The following is a 12172-nucleotide window of genomic DNA, read 5'->3' as shown; positions in this document are numbered from 1 at the left end:
AGAAAAGTTAGAAAGATTCTGCATGGTAGGCAGAATGAGTAAGAAACCAAAAATATTTGTGAAATGATACTGAAATTATGTTTCATCTCATAACAAGGAAAAAAGAAAATGACCAAGGGAAACTCTAAGAGAATCAAAAAATAAATTTAAAAATTTTTATGAAAGAGAAATTAAGGGAAAATATATATATCATGCCAACAGAAACTAAAAAAAATCTGACATAGTGATATTGAAATCAGACTGAAAAGCTGATAAAAGAAATAAAAGGGGATTTAAAAAAAGAACACTTCTGAATGAACTCTAAAAACATTCTCCCACAAGTGATATGGAATCCATGCCAGAGGGTAAGTTTAATGAGGGCAGGCAACTTGTTTTGCATAATGCAGACAACTAAAACTGCCTGTGATGAGGCAGGGAGTCAATGACTATTTAGTTAATGAATAATTTGAACCAGTCAAGAAGGAAATGTACTCTTGACACTCAGTCTAGCTTAGCAATGCCCAACACTTACATACTTTGATAGTATAAACGCTGTTTACTGTTTGATACCACTGAGGATCAGCATATGGACCTAAGAGAGTGAACCAAAAGGTGGTAACAGAGAAGAATGTAAAGGTTATCAACATTGGCAAAGTAAAAACAAAGGCATGACAGGTCAAAGTTGGGAGATGGAGGGAGGGAAGAAGTAGGAATATTAATGCCCTCAACTAGGGAGTGAAAAAACACAGTCTAATGATGGCAGAAGTAGAATTAGAGATTTAAAGATGATATTTAAGGCTATAAAGGTAACCAATAGCAGGAGTAGGGTACCCAAGAGCTATTATCAGACTTCTCTCCAGTATGTACAATAGTTCAATGAAAATAGCTAAATGATCTTACCCAGCCTCGTGGCCTGGAAGACCATCTATACACAGGCAACTCCTGAATGTGTGGCTCAAGCTGGATAATCTCTCAGACTCTTACCTCCAACTGTCTATTTAACATTTTGTCTCAGATGTCTGCTAAAAATTTCAAGTTTAACCAGCTGCTGCTGCTGCTAAATCACTTCAGTCGTGTCTGACTCTGTGCGACCCCATAGACGGCAGCCCACCAGGCTCCACCATCCCTGGGATTCTCCAGGCAAGAACACTGGAGTGGGTTGCCATTGCCTTCTCCAAGCCCAGCAGTGCCTTTAAAGAAATTCTCTCTTGAAACAATAAAGTAATTAAAAGCACCTCAAATCTTTACACAATTTCTAAACGATATATTATAAGACAAAGTGCAACATTAAAGCACAACAAACGTGAAAATTTCTTTTTCTCCATCTCTGCTCCTTCTAAAATCTCCCACATGTCAGCATCAGCTCCCTGAAACCCATCCACTCTCAACTCCTACTTTTCACTTCCAACTTCCTCAAATCCTTGTGTAAACATTTTTCCATCCTCTCCAGTCTCTTACAGTGCTTTCCTCTGTGAATGATGAAGAATAATAAATGCATATACAGTATTACAGCATCCCAGGAATGGACCCAGCTACTTTATATATATCAACTCATTTAATCTTCACAATCAGCAAAGAAAGATAGTATTATTATATCCCATACATAAAGACATAGATGTAGAAGGAAATGATTTGCACAAGGTCACTCAGCTAGTAAGTGGAAAAATTGAGATTTAAACCTTGTCTGTCTGGCTCCAGAGCTTTGTATTCTTAGCTGCTACATTATCTAGTTTATGAAACTCTCAGGTTTCTTTCTTTCATACTCCCTATCATGTGCTCATCACCTAGATTTTCCACAACAAAGGAGAGTCTGAGAGTTACCTCTACAAGCCATAATTATTCCATGTTAGAAATCAGGGGAAAGAAGGAAAATTGAAAACACTCAAAATAAAAATTCCCCCCACACCACAGATAGTAATAAGGTTTGTCTCAATAGAAATAGGAAGAATAAAATGCATGGAAGAAAATGTATTACTGAAAACTATGGGAATATACAGGGAGAAGGCAATGGCAACCCAATCCAGTATTCTTGCCTGGAAAATCCCATGGATGGAGGAGCCTGGTGGGCTGCAGTCCATGTGGTCGCTAGGAGTTGGACACGACTGAGCGACTTCACTTTCCCTTTTCACTTTCATGCATTGGAGAAGGAAATGGCAACCCACTCCAGTGTTCTTGCCTGGAGAATCCCAGGGACGGGGGAGCCTGGTGGGCTGCCATCTATGGGGTCGCACAGAGTCAGCAACGACTGAAGCGACTTGGCAGCATGGGAATATACAAACTGGAAGTCCTGACTTTCTCTGGATTAGAGGACCCCAGGATATGCTGTCTTGGAAGACCGCAACATGCAGCTACTATTCTCCACTTGCAAGTTCCCTCAAGCACCATTAAAACTGCACCTCCTGGGAATGTAAACTGGTACAGCCACTATGGAAAACAGCATAGAAGTTACTCAAAAAACTAAAAATACAGCTACCATATGATTCAATAACTCCTGGGCATATACTATAATTCAAAAAGATATATGCACAACTATGTCCGTAACAGCACTATTTACAACAGTGCTATTTACACTGTTTACAATTTACCAAGACATGGGATCAACCTAAATGTCCATCAACAGATGAATGGATGAAGAAGATGTGCTACATATATGCAATGGAGTATTGCTCAGCTGTAAAAAATAAAGAAATAATGCCATTTGCAGCAACATAGATGGACCTAGAGATTATCATACTAAATGAAGTCAGACACACAAAGACAAATACCATATAATACCACTTATATGTGCAATATAAAATCTGACACAAATGGACATATGGACGAAACAGAAACAGACTCACAAATAAGGAGAACAGACCTGTGGTTGCCAGAGGGGAGGAGAGGTAGGGGATGGAAGGAATGGGAGCTCGGGATTAGCAGATGAAAACTATTATATATAGAATGGATAAACAACAAGGTCCTAGTATATAGCACAGAGAACTATAGTCAATATCCTATAATAAATGACAATGGAAGAGAATATATATATATACGTATATATATAGCTGAATCACTTTGCTGTATAGTAAAAATTAATACAACATTGTAAATCTACTAAACCTCAATAAAATAAATTAAAAAGAATTATACCTTCTGCATCCTAACTCCTATGAGTCCTTTAGTCTTTAGAGATGGCTGCATTCTCTTTATATTCCATGTGGTTGTCAATATTTGGGCAATCCTTAAGATTCTTGTCCCTTGTGTACATGTCTTATATAGTTTCCTTACTTTGTGTGTGGGCAGAACCTATGAATATGATGAGTTATCACTCTCATTGTAAGGCTCCATTATATGGCAAAGATGATAGTACTTTGCAGATGTAATTATGGTCCCTAAGCAGTTGACTAAGAGTTAATCAAAAGAGTTATCCTGAATGTGCTTGGACTAATTAGGTGAGCTCTCAAAAGAGATTTTTCTGCTGGCTTTGTAAAAGTAAATGCCATGTTATGGACTATCTATATTATAGGGGGCCACATGGCAAGGACCCGATGGCAGCCTCTAGTAGTTGAAAACGGTCCCTAGTCAACAGCCAGCAAGAGAATAATGCCTTAAGTACTGTGATCACAGGGAACAGAATTCTGCCAACAACTGGAGCACTTGGATGAGACTCTCAAGCCTTGCATGAGATCATAGTCCTAGCCACACTTTGATCTCAGCCTGGTAAGACTCTAAGCAGAGCACCCAGCTAACCCATACCAAGACTTCTACCACATGAAAACTCTGAGATGATACATTTGTGTCAAATTTTTTCTGTGAAAATGACTTTTTCAGTGTGTAACTAAATATGATTTGTTATCTATAACTTTATAAGACTTTATAAATAAATCAGTTCCCAAATCATAAAACAATTTCAGACTTAAAATGCACATATCAGTAGACATGCATTTCACTAAGGCTGCCAAATGCACTTGACTTCTCTTGATTCTCAAACGATGAGACATCCAGAAGCTCTGACAATGCTTCTTTGAGGTTCTCTTTCTCCACTATGGGGCTTCCCTGATAGCTCAGTTGGTAGAGAATCCACCTGCAATGCAGGAGACCCCAGTTCAATTTCCTGGGTCGGGAAGATCTCCTGGAGAAGGGATAGGCTATCCACTCCAATATTCTTGGGCTTCCCTTGTGACTCAGCTGGTAAAGAATCTGCCTGCAATAAGGGAGACCTGGGTTCGATCCCTGAGTTGGGAAGATCCTCTGGAGAAGGGAAAGGCTACCCACTCCAATATTCTGGCCTAGAGAATTTGATGGAATGCATAGTCCATGGGGTCACAAAGAGTCAAACACAACTGAGTGACTTACACTTCCAATTTTTGTAATGGATATGTATCTCTCATCTTTCTGAGTTTTTGAAATGCTTTGCAGCTTTAGTGGACAGTTATTATCTACGATACACGAGGCTCTTCTCTTAGAAGTTTTGTTTGATCTCTACTAAACCTTAACAGTCTGTGGTTAATGTTCATTATATTTGGAAGCTCAACAATTTCAGTCCATAACCGCATACTTTTTTTTTTTTTGGTAACTTTAAACTTTTTATTTTCTATTAGGGTATAACCGATTAACAATGTTGTGGTACTATTTCAGGTGGACAGATGGATACACGTATGACTTCTTAAGTGGTTTCTGGAGTTTTCTGAAAGTCTTTTTTTTTGTTTGTTTGTTTGTTTTATTTTTATTAGTTGGAGGCTAATTACTTTACAATATTGTAGTGGGTTTTGCCATACATTGACATGAATCAGCCATAGGTTTACATGTGTTCCCCATCCTAATCCCCCCTCTCGCCTCCCTCCCCATCCCATCCCTCTGGGTCTTCCCAGTGCACCAGGCCCGAGCACTTGTCTCATGCATCCCACCTGGGCTGGTGATCTGTTTCACCCTTGATAGTATACTTATTTCAATGCTGTTCTCTCAGAACAGCCCACCCTCACCTTCTCCCACAGAGTCCAAAAGTCTGTTCTGTACATCTGTGTCCCTTTTTCTGTTTTGCATATTGGGTTATCGTTACCATCTTTTAAAATTCTACATATATGCATTAGTATACTGTATTGGTCTTTATCTTTCTGGCTTACTTCACTCTGTATAATGAGCTCCAGTTTCATCCATCTCATTAGAACTGATTCAAATGAATTATTTTTAATGGCTGAGTAATATTCCATTGTGTATATGTACCATAGCTTCCTTATCCATTCGTCTGCTGATGGGCATCTAGGTTGCTCCCATGTCCTAGCTATTATAAACAGTGCTGTGATGAACATTTGGGTGCATGTGTCTCTTTCAGATCTGGTTTCCTCAGTGTGTATGCCCAGGAGTGGGATTGCTGGGTCATATGTCAGTTCTATTTCCAGTTTTTAAGGAATCTCCACACTGTTCTCCATAGTGGCTGTACTAGTTTGCATTGAAAGGCTTTTGGACCATGTAACACCAGGCCTCCCAGTCCATCACCAACTCCTGGAGTCTACTCAACCCCATGTCCATCGAGTCGTTGATGCCATCCAACCATCTCATCCTCTGTTTTCCCCTTCTCCTCCTGCCCCCAATCCCTCCCAGCATCAGGGTCTTTTCCAATGAGTCAACTCTTTGCATGAGGTGGCCAAAGTACTGGAGTTTCAGCTTCAGCATCAGTCCTTCCAATGAACTGAATGCTAAACTGGTGTTTCTGTGGAAGAACAAAGCCTGTGGCTTCCACCATCTGGATGACCTTGTCACCACGAGTATTTTTTGGCTTCATTTATTTGTTCCACGAACTTTAATTAGTGTCTTCTATATGCTTCTATAAGCGCTGGTAAGGAGGAGGCTCAAGAAATCCAAAACTTAAATTCAAATATATCTAACTGAAAAGCCCTCCTGGGGTGTGCACTATGCTTTGTCTTTGTGCACGTTACTGCTAAACACATGATAGTTTTTTACCCAGTCACAGAAAAAAACTTCCCACTGCCAGTGGTGGTGTTGATGCTGGTGTCTAGTAGGTGGTGTGGGCATAAGATCACTTGCTCTTGTGAAAAACCACTGGAGCCTAAGGTATTATAGCTCCAGGGACATTGGCCCAAGAGGCAGCAAAGGTTACTGTTATGACAGTCCTGTCTAGACGTGCTCAGGGCGCTGTGTTTCTCTGAAGGAGGGCTTGGCAACCAGGAACATGGGCAGGGAATGGGCTATGTTTCTTAAGTACTTTGCAGAAATGACAGTAAAGAGGAAGAAATTCAAACATATAACAAGATCTTGATCTGTTCAGTTCAGTTCCGCCACGGTTCAGTCACTCAGTCATGTCCAACTCTTTGTAACCCCATGGACTGCAGCACGTCAGGCTTCCCTGTCCATCATCAACTCCCGGAGCTCGCTCAAACTCATGTCCATTGAGTCAGTGATGCCATCCAACCATCTCATCCTCTGTCGTCCCCTTCTCCTCCCGCTTTCAATCTCTCCCAGCATCAGGGTCTTTTCCAACGAGTCAGTTCTTCGCATCAGGTGGCCAAAGTATTGCTGCTTCAGTTTCAGCATCAGTCCTTCCAATGAGTCCTTCCATTCAGGGCCTTTACTAATGAGTCAGTTCTATGGTTTCTCTTACATACAATAATAAAACATTGCAATACATACTGGTTTTCCATGGCTATAGAACAAATTACCACACATTTCGTGGCCTAAAGCAAGACAGATTCATCATCTCATAGTTTCTATGGGCAGAAATTTGGGCAAGGACTAGCTGGGTGCTATCACCATAATGGTTTTCCCCAAGAGCAGGATGCACAACTCAGGCCCACTTGGAAAAATTATTTGCATCTCCTTTCTTCAGAGATAGTCCCAGGCAAGGTGGTAGAAATATTTTCCTTGGAGATTCTGACCAGCAATATAGAGTGATGGTGATTTGCGGGGGAAAGGGGTGAAGGTGAAGACCTGATTGTGTGCATGTTCAGTCATGTCTGACTCTTTGCAGTCCCACAGATTATAGTCTGCCAGGCTCCTCTGTCCATGGAATTTCCCAGGCAAAAATACTAGAGTGTGTTGCCATTTCCTACTCCAGGGGATCTTCCTGACCCAGGGATCAAACCCATGTCTCCTGCGTTGGCAGGATTCTTCACCACTGAGCTACCTGGGAAGCCCACAAACTTGCATAGCTTTACTTAAAGCTTCTTCCTACAGGGCCTGGGGAATGGATAATATTTATTGGAATATTCAGAGAGAGGATCCACCAGCCTGGCTTGAAGCACCTATGCGCCCTCCATTATGACTGCGTTATCTGTGGAAGCCCCCACAACGATGCTGCACCAATCCTGACCGGCTGACTAGTCAATCACCTCCCCCTCCACTACCCTGCAGGGCACATGGCCTGAACCGGGAGCATCAACTTGCCAGCCACTCTACTTTACACTCTGACATTCACATTGTCCTCCTGGGAGCTCACAACCCTGAGAGACTCTTGGAGCAGGAAGGCCTGGTTATTCCTTTCTCATGGGTAAGTTCATAAATCTGATTAATGATAGGATTTGAGAGCAAACCCAGGACTTCTCAATGCTTGCCCAGGCTTCGGTCTGTGACCAATGCTTTCCATTTTCCTCCATATTCTGGATAATCTGTTAGTGTCTTGGGGTTCAATAAATTGATACCCAAACCACAGAAATCTCCCAAGCACTGCAGAGATTCTAGATGGAGGTGATCAGAGAAGGTTTCCTCTCCATCTTTTCTCTGCAGTTAGGGCCAGCTTCGCAAACATGAAAACTGCCTAGTCACTCAAGGTCCCACACTTCGGAGAGTACCGTGTCTGCTTTACTGCTCATCTGGTACTCTCCCGATGTTCTTAATCATTTTTAAACAAAGGGCCACACATTTGCCTTCTGATCAGAGCTCTGCAAATTATGTCACCAGTCCTGTCTGCAGTCAAGATGCAGAGGGCTTTAACATACATTTGCAACTTGGAGAGATAATATAACCCCTTTTTTAACTGGCTAATCTAACCTCAGGCATTTATTATAACTCAATGTCTTATCAGCTTTTTTAAAAAATTATTTTATAACGGAGCATAGTTGATTAACAATGCTGGATTAGTTTCAGGTGTATAGTAAAGTGATTCAGTTATACATATACATGATCAGCTTTACCTTCACTAAAACCATGTCCGTTTCTTTAACCAGCTAACCAATAAAGCTAACCAAAAGGAAGAGTTTTTTTTTGCAGGTGCACCAGATCTGATGGCACCCCAAGCTCAACATCACTGGTCCTCCAAAGGTCCTGGTTTAAAAAAGTGAAATAACCATTTGGAGGGCACACCTCTCCAGCCGGGACTTCTGCTGGCCTCACATCATTTGATAAGCCCAACTTCAGACAGCGTAGCATTTTTCTAGGACCTACACAGAAGGAGAGTGGATTTCTGATTGAGACTCCCCAAGGCACGGGGTGATACGGCACCTTCTATCCATGTGCTACCCTATCACAGCACCCTTCACCCCGGGAGGAGGCCTGACAACTCCTCTCTGTGCCCTCGTACACCTCCATCCTGAGTCCATCCAGAGTGGCTCTCTACCCACTCCACCACAGTGCCATCCTCAAAATCTCCTCCAACTCATTTTGGCATGCTGGGTCTTTCCCTCATCTCCCATGGCTCATCTGTGTTTATTAAATATTATTTTGGCACATAGTAAGCTCTTCAAAACAAGAGGTTTGGATTGCAAGGGATGGGCGCTGGGCTTGCAAGCCTGCAGGAACGAGGCTGCACTGCCCTTACCTCCCTGTCTCTCCCCCACCACGCCGACACGGTAACACAGACCCAGGCATCACTGTGTTGAGAAAAGAAAGCAATAGACTCAGGAAAAGCTTTGGAAACTGGGCCTGGTAATTTACTTAGCCTTAAAACCTTGGATTCTAAAGGGGTCTGGAATGGAGGCTGTTGAATCCACGTTCTTGTTTTCCAAGCGTGTCTGTTCCCTGGCCCTACACTCAGGACCTCGGCCGAGAACATTCTCTCATGGACCAGATCTGATGGCACCCCAAGCTCAACGTCACTGGTCCTCCAAAGTCCCTGGTTTAGAAAAGTGAAATAACCATTTGGAGGGCACACCTCTCCAGCCGGCTTCTGCTGGGGCTTCTGCTGGCCTCACATCATTTAATAAGCCCAACTTCGGACAGTGTAGCATTTTTCTAGGACCTAGATGGAAGGAGAGTGGATTTCTGATTGAGAATCCCCAAGGGACAGGGTGATTTCTCCTTCCAACCTCAGATACCATACTCTCCCATTCTCAGGATTTGACAATGACAGTCACATGCCTGTCAACAGCGCTTTCTAGTTTCCAAGACAACTTTCCAATCTAGCATCCTCTATGATCTCCTCAGCTTTTCCAAGAGATCAGAGGGACCAATGTTATCCCCATTGTACAGAAGAGACAGCTGAGTCTCAGGCTGAGCTAGCAACAACCTTAGCACGTGTGTGGCAGCACATTAGACGCTGTAACCTGGCTTTCGTTTAAAGGTCAAGTTCTCATTGCGAAGCATGAGCGATGAAATCTTTTTCCTTAGATGATGGGAACATTGGCAGCCGCTTCCTAGTTTCCCCTAACTTTGGGCACGAGCCTGCCTTGGATGAGGCCATGCATTCTCTGAACGACATCGAGGTTGTGAAAGGCATGATGGCGAGGTGAGACAATTCACCGAAAGGAAAGAGGACTTTTTAAGGCTGGAGTAAAAGAGGCTGGAGAGGGAGGCGGGGCGTGGAAGAGCCAAGAGAGGCCCTGATTGAAAAGAAAAGGGGGAAATTATCCCAATTCTAGCACTGCTGGAAAATGGGAAAGTTATTGCTGCACAAAGACCCTCTCTAAGCGCCTGCCTTCCAAAATTTCTACTGCACTCTCTGCAGTTACTTGTGTATGGCAGAAGTAGCATCTTTGTATTATATGAACAGTCTGCTTCATAATCAAATACCATCTGTCGCTACATCTGAACTTGTTTTCAACATCTGTGCGTTCTGGTCTTAACAAAGCTTTAAAAACTAATTCAAAAACTTTCACAGATCACTGACTAAATATGTACATTGACCGCCTTTCTTTGGTGTGCGGTGTTTCATCCATAGGTGCTTCCCTCTGCCTGGGCAGAGTGACGACGTATACACTTGGAGGCTTTATTAAGCTTATTTCCTAATGGTCTTGGGTAGCCAAGTGCAAGAGGGGGACACTTGCTTCTGCACCAAGAGGACCCATCGTATTCTTTCTTGGTGCCAACATGGTCCCTTTCTGCCAATGAGAAAACCTGTAAGTTGATCAGCTACCATACCCCAATTACTCAAAATGACACTACAGATAAAATGGCAACCAAGGGGAGAATCAACTGCATGGCTTCTACGCGGCTAAAGTGTGTTTGAACAAATGGTGAAGTAAAACCATGAGAGCTCTCGGGAGGATAAGGACGCTGTTACTTTGCACATGCTTCAGAAATGTGAAGTACATCTTTACAGAACTTTTGGCCAACCCCCTGGCAGATGTTGACCAGTTTTGCTTATGTATACATCAGTTGCAGAACACTAAAACAGAGATTGGAAATTTTAATTTAGTCAAGGCAGTTGGGCTAAAATGATGGCTTTTGTTGAAGCCATTAAACAGAGCTGCCTAATGAAGTACAGTGCAGGGCTGGCAAACACAGTCGTGGTTGGAGGCAATGGCTTTCAAGCAGGAGAGAGGGCCTCAGAGTGCGGGGAAGCAGGGCCTCCTTGGACAGAGGAAGGCGTGGGGAGTCAGGGCAGGGGGATGCGGGGGCTGGAGCCACGAGCAGAGGGGTGTCTGTCCACAACACCGACCCTGGTGGAATCTTACCAGCACATGCGTGTGTCTGCGTGTGCGTGTGTGTGTGCCTGTGCGTGAGAGTATGTGCCTGTGTGGATATAAGGGGGCAAGTGACAGTTTTCGCTGGGAAACCTTCTTTTAAGTTCCAGCTGCCCGTTTGCAAGGGGCCAGGAGGGAAGGGTGGGGTAGTGAGCAGGTGCACAAGCCCTTGGAGGTGGTTTGGGTGAGTCTGAATCAGGGAGATGGAAGGGTGGAGGCAAGTTGTGTGGCTGGGGAGCGCGTGGGAGGGGTGGGAGGCTCCTGGGTTAATGAGTCCGGGGATTGATTCTGCTGCTTCAGTACCCTTGCCCTTCCCATGGCTGCCTGACAGCAAGGAGCTGTTAGGGGTGCCCGGGGGGTTCTTCCTCTCCCACTCAGGGTCAGGAGAGGCAGGGCAAAGATGACCTCAGGATTAATAGAAACCCACTTTAGCGCAGTGGGGCTGATGGATCACTGTTTAGAGGATTGGACATTGACTTCTTACACAGTGGTGAATACATTAAAAGCACTGGGCTCTGTTTAGTTGTTCAGTCATGTCCAACCCTTTGTGATCCTGTGGGCCATAGCCCGCCAGGCTCCTCTGTCCATGGGGATTCTCCAGGCAAGAATAGTGGAGTGGGTTGCCATGCCCTCCTCCAGGGGATCTTCCCAACCCAGGGATCGAACCCAGGTCTCTCGCATTGCAAGTGGATTCTTTACCATTTGGTAGGCTGTGTTTTTGTTGGCTCATTTTAGTGGGAATTTTTACTATGTGATCACTTAATGCTCTAGGAGTCATGAGTATTTTAAAAGAACAAACGATACCATGTTTTTCAATATATAAATAAGTGAAATTGTCTTCAGTAAACAACTATTATTAGCCAGGTATTACAAGAAATAGAGGGAGAAACAGTCCTTGTTCCCCTTGTAGGGAACAGCATGAAACAAAAGTGTATTTTCATCAAACAACTTTTATTTTGAAAACCACCAGAGGAATTAGTTGATAATTGTTTCAAATGACTGAGATTAAGCAGTGTATTTTTCTTCAAGCTGGCTCAGATGTATAGACATGGTCATATATACACAACCAACCAGCAAACAAAAACACGTACACACAAAAACGTGTCATTGCTGTCTAGTGTTTTGGATGTGTCTATCCTGCTGTGGGATATTTGTCAGGAAGAGGATCAGACTTCTAATTCTTCAAGTGAAGTTAGCAAAAGCTCAAGATTAAGCCCTGAAAGTTCTGTGTTCTGGAACATCTTCCCACTCTTTCAGGAGTGAGGAACCTGCTCTGACCTGAGCATCCTGTAATGTTAATTCTTTACACAGGTGATGCTTAATGGACATGGTGAGCATTCTTACACATACTGTTAGCTCCA

Source organism: Cervus elaphus, chromosome 14, assembly GCF_910594005.1.
Source record: "Cervus elaphus chromosome 14, mCerEla1.1, whole genome shotgun sequence".
NCBI lineage: Eukaryota > Metazoa > Chordata > Mammalia > Artiodactyla > Cervidae > Cervus > Cervus elaphus.
This window is presented reverse-complemented; position numbering follows the sequence as displayed.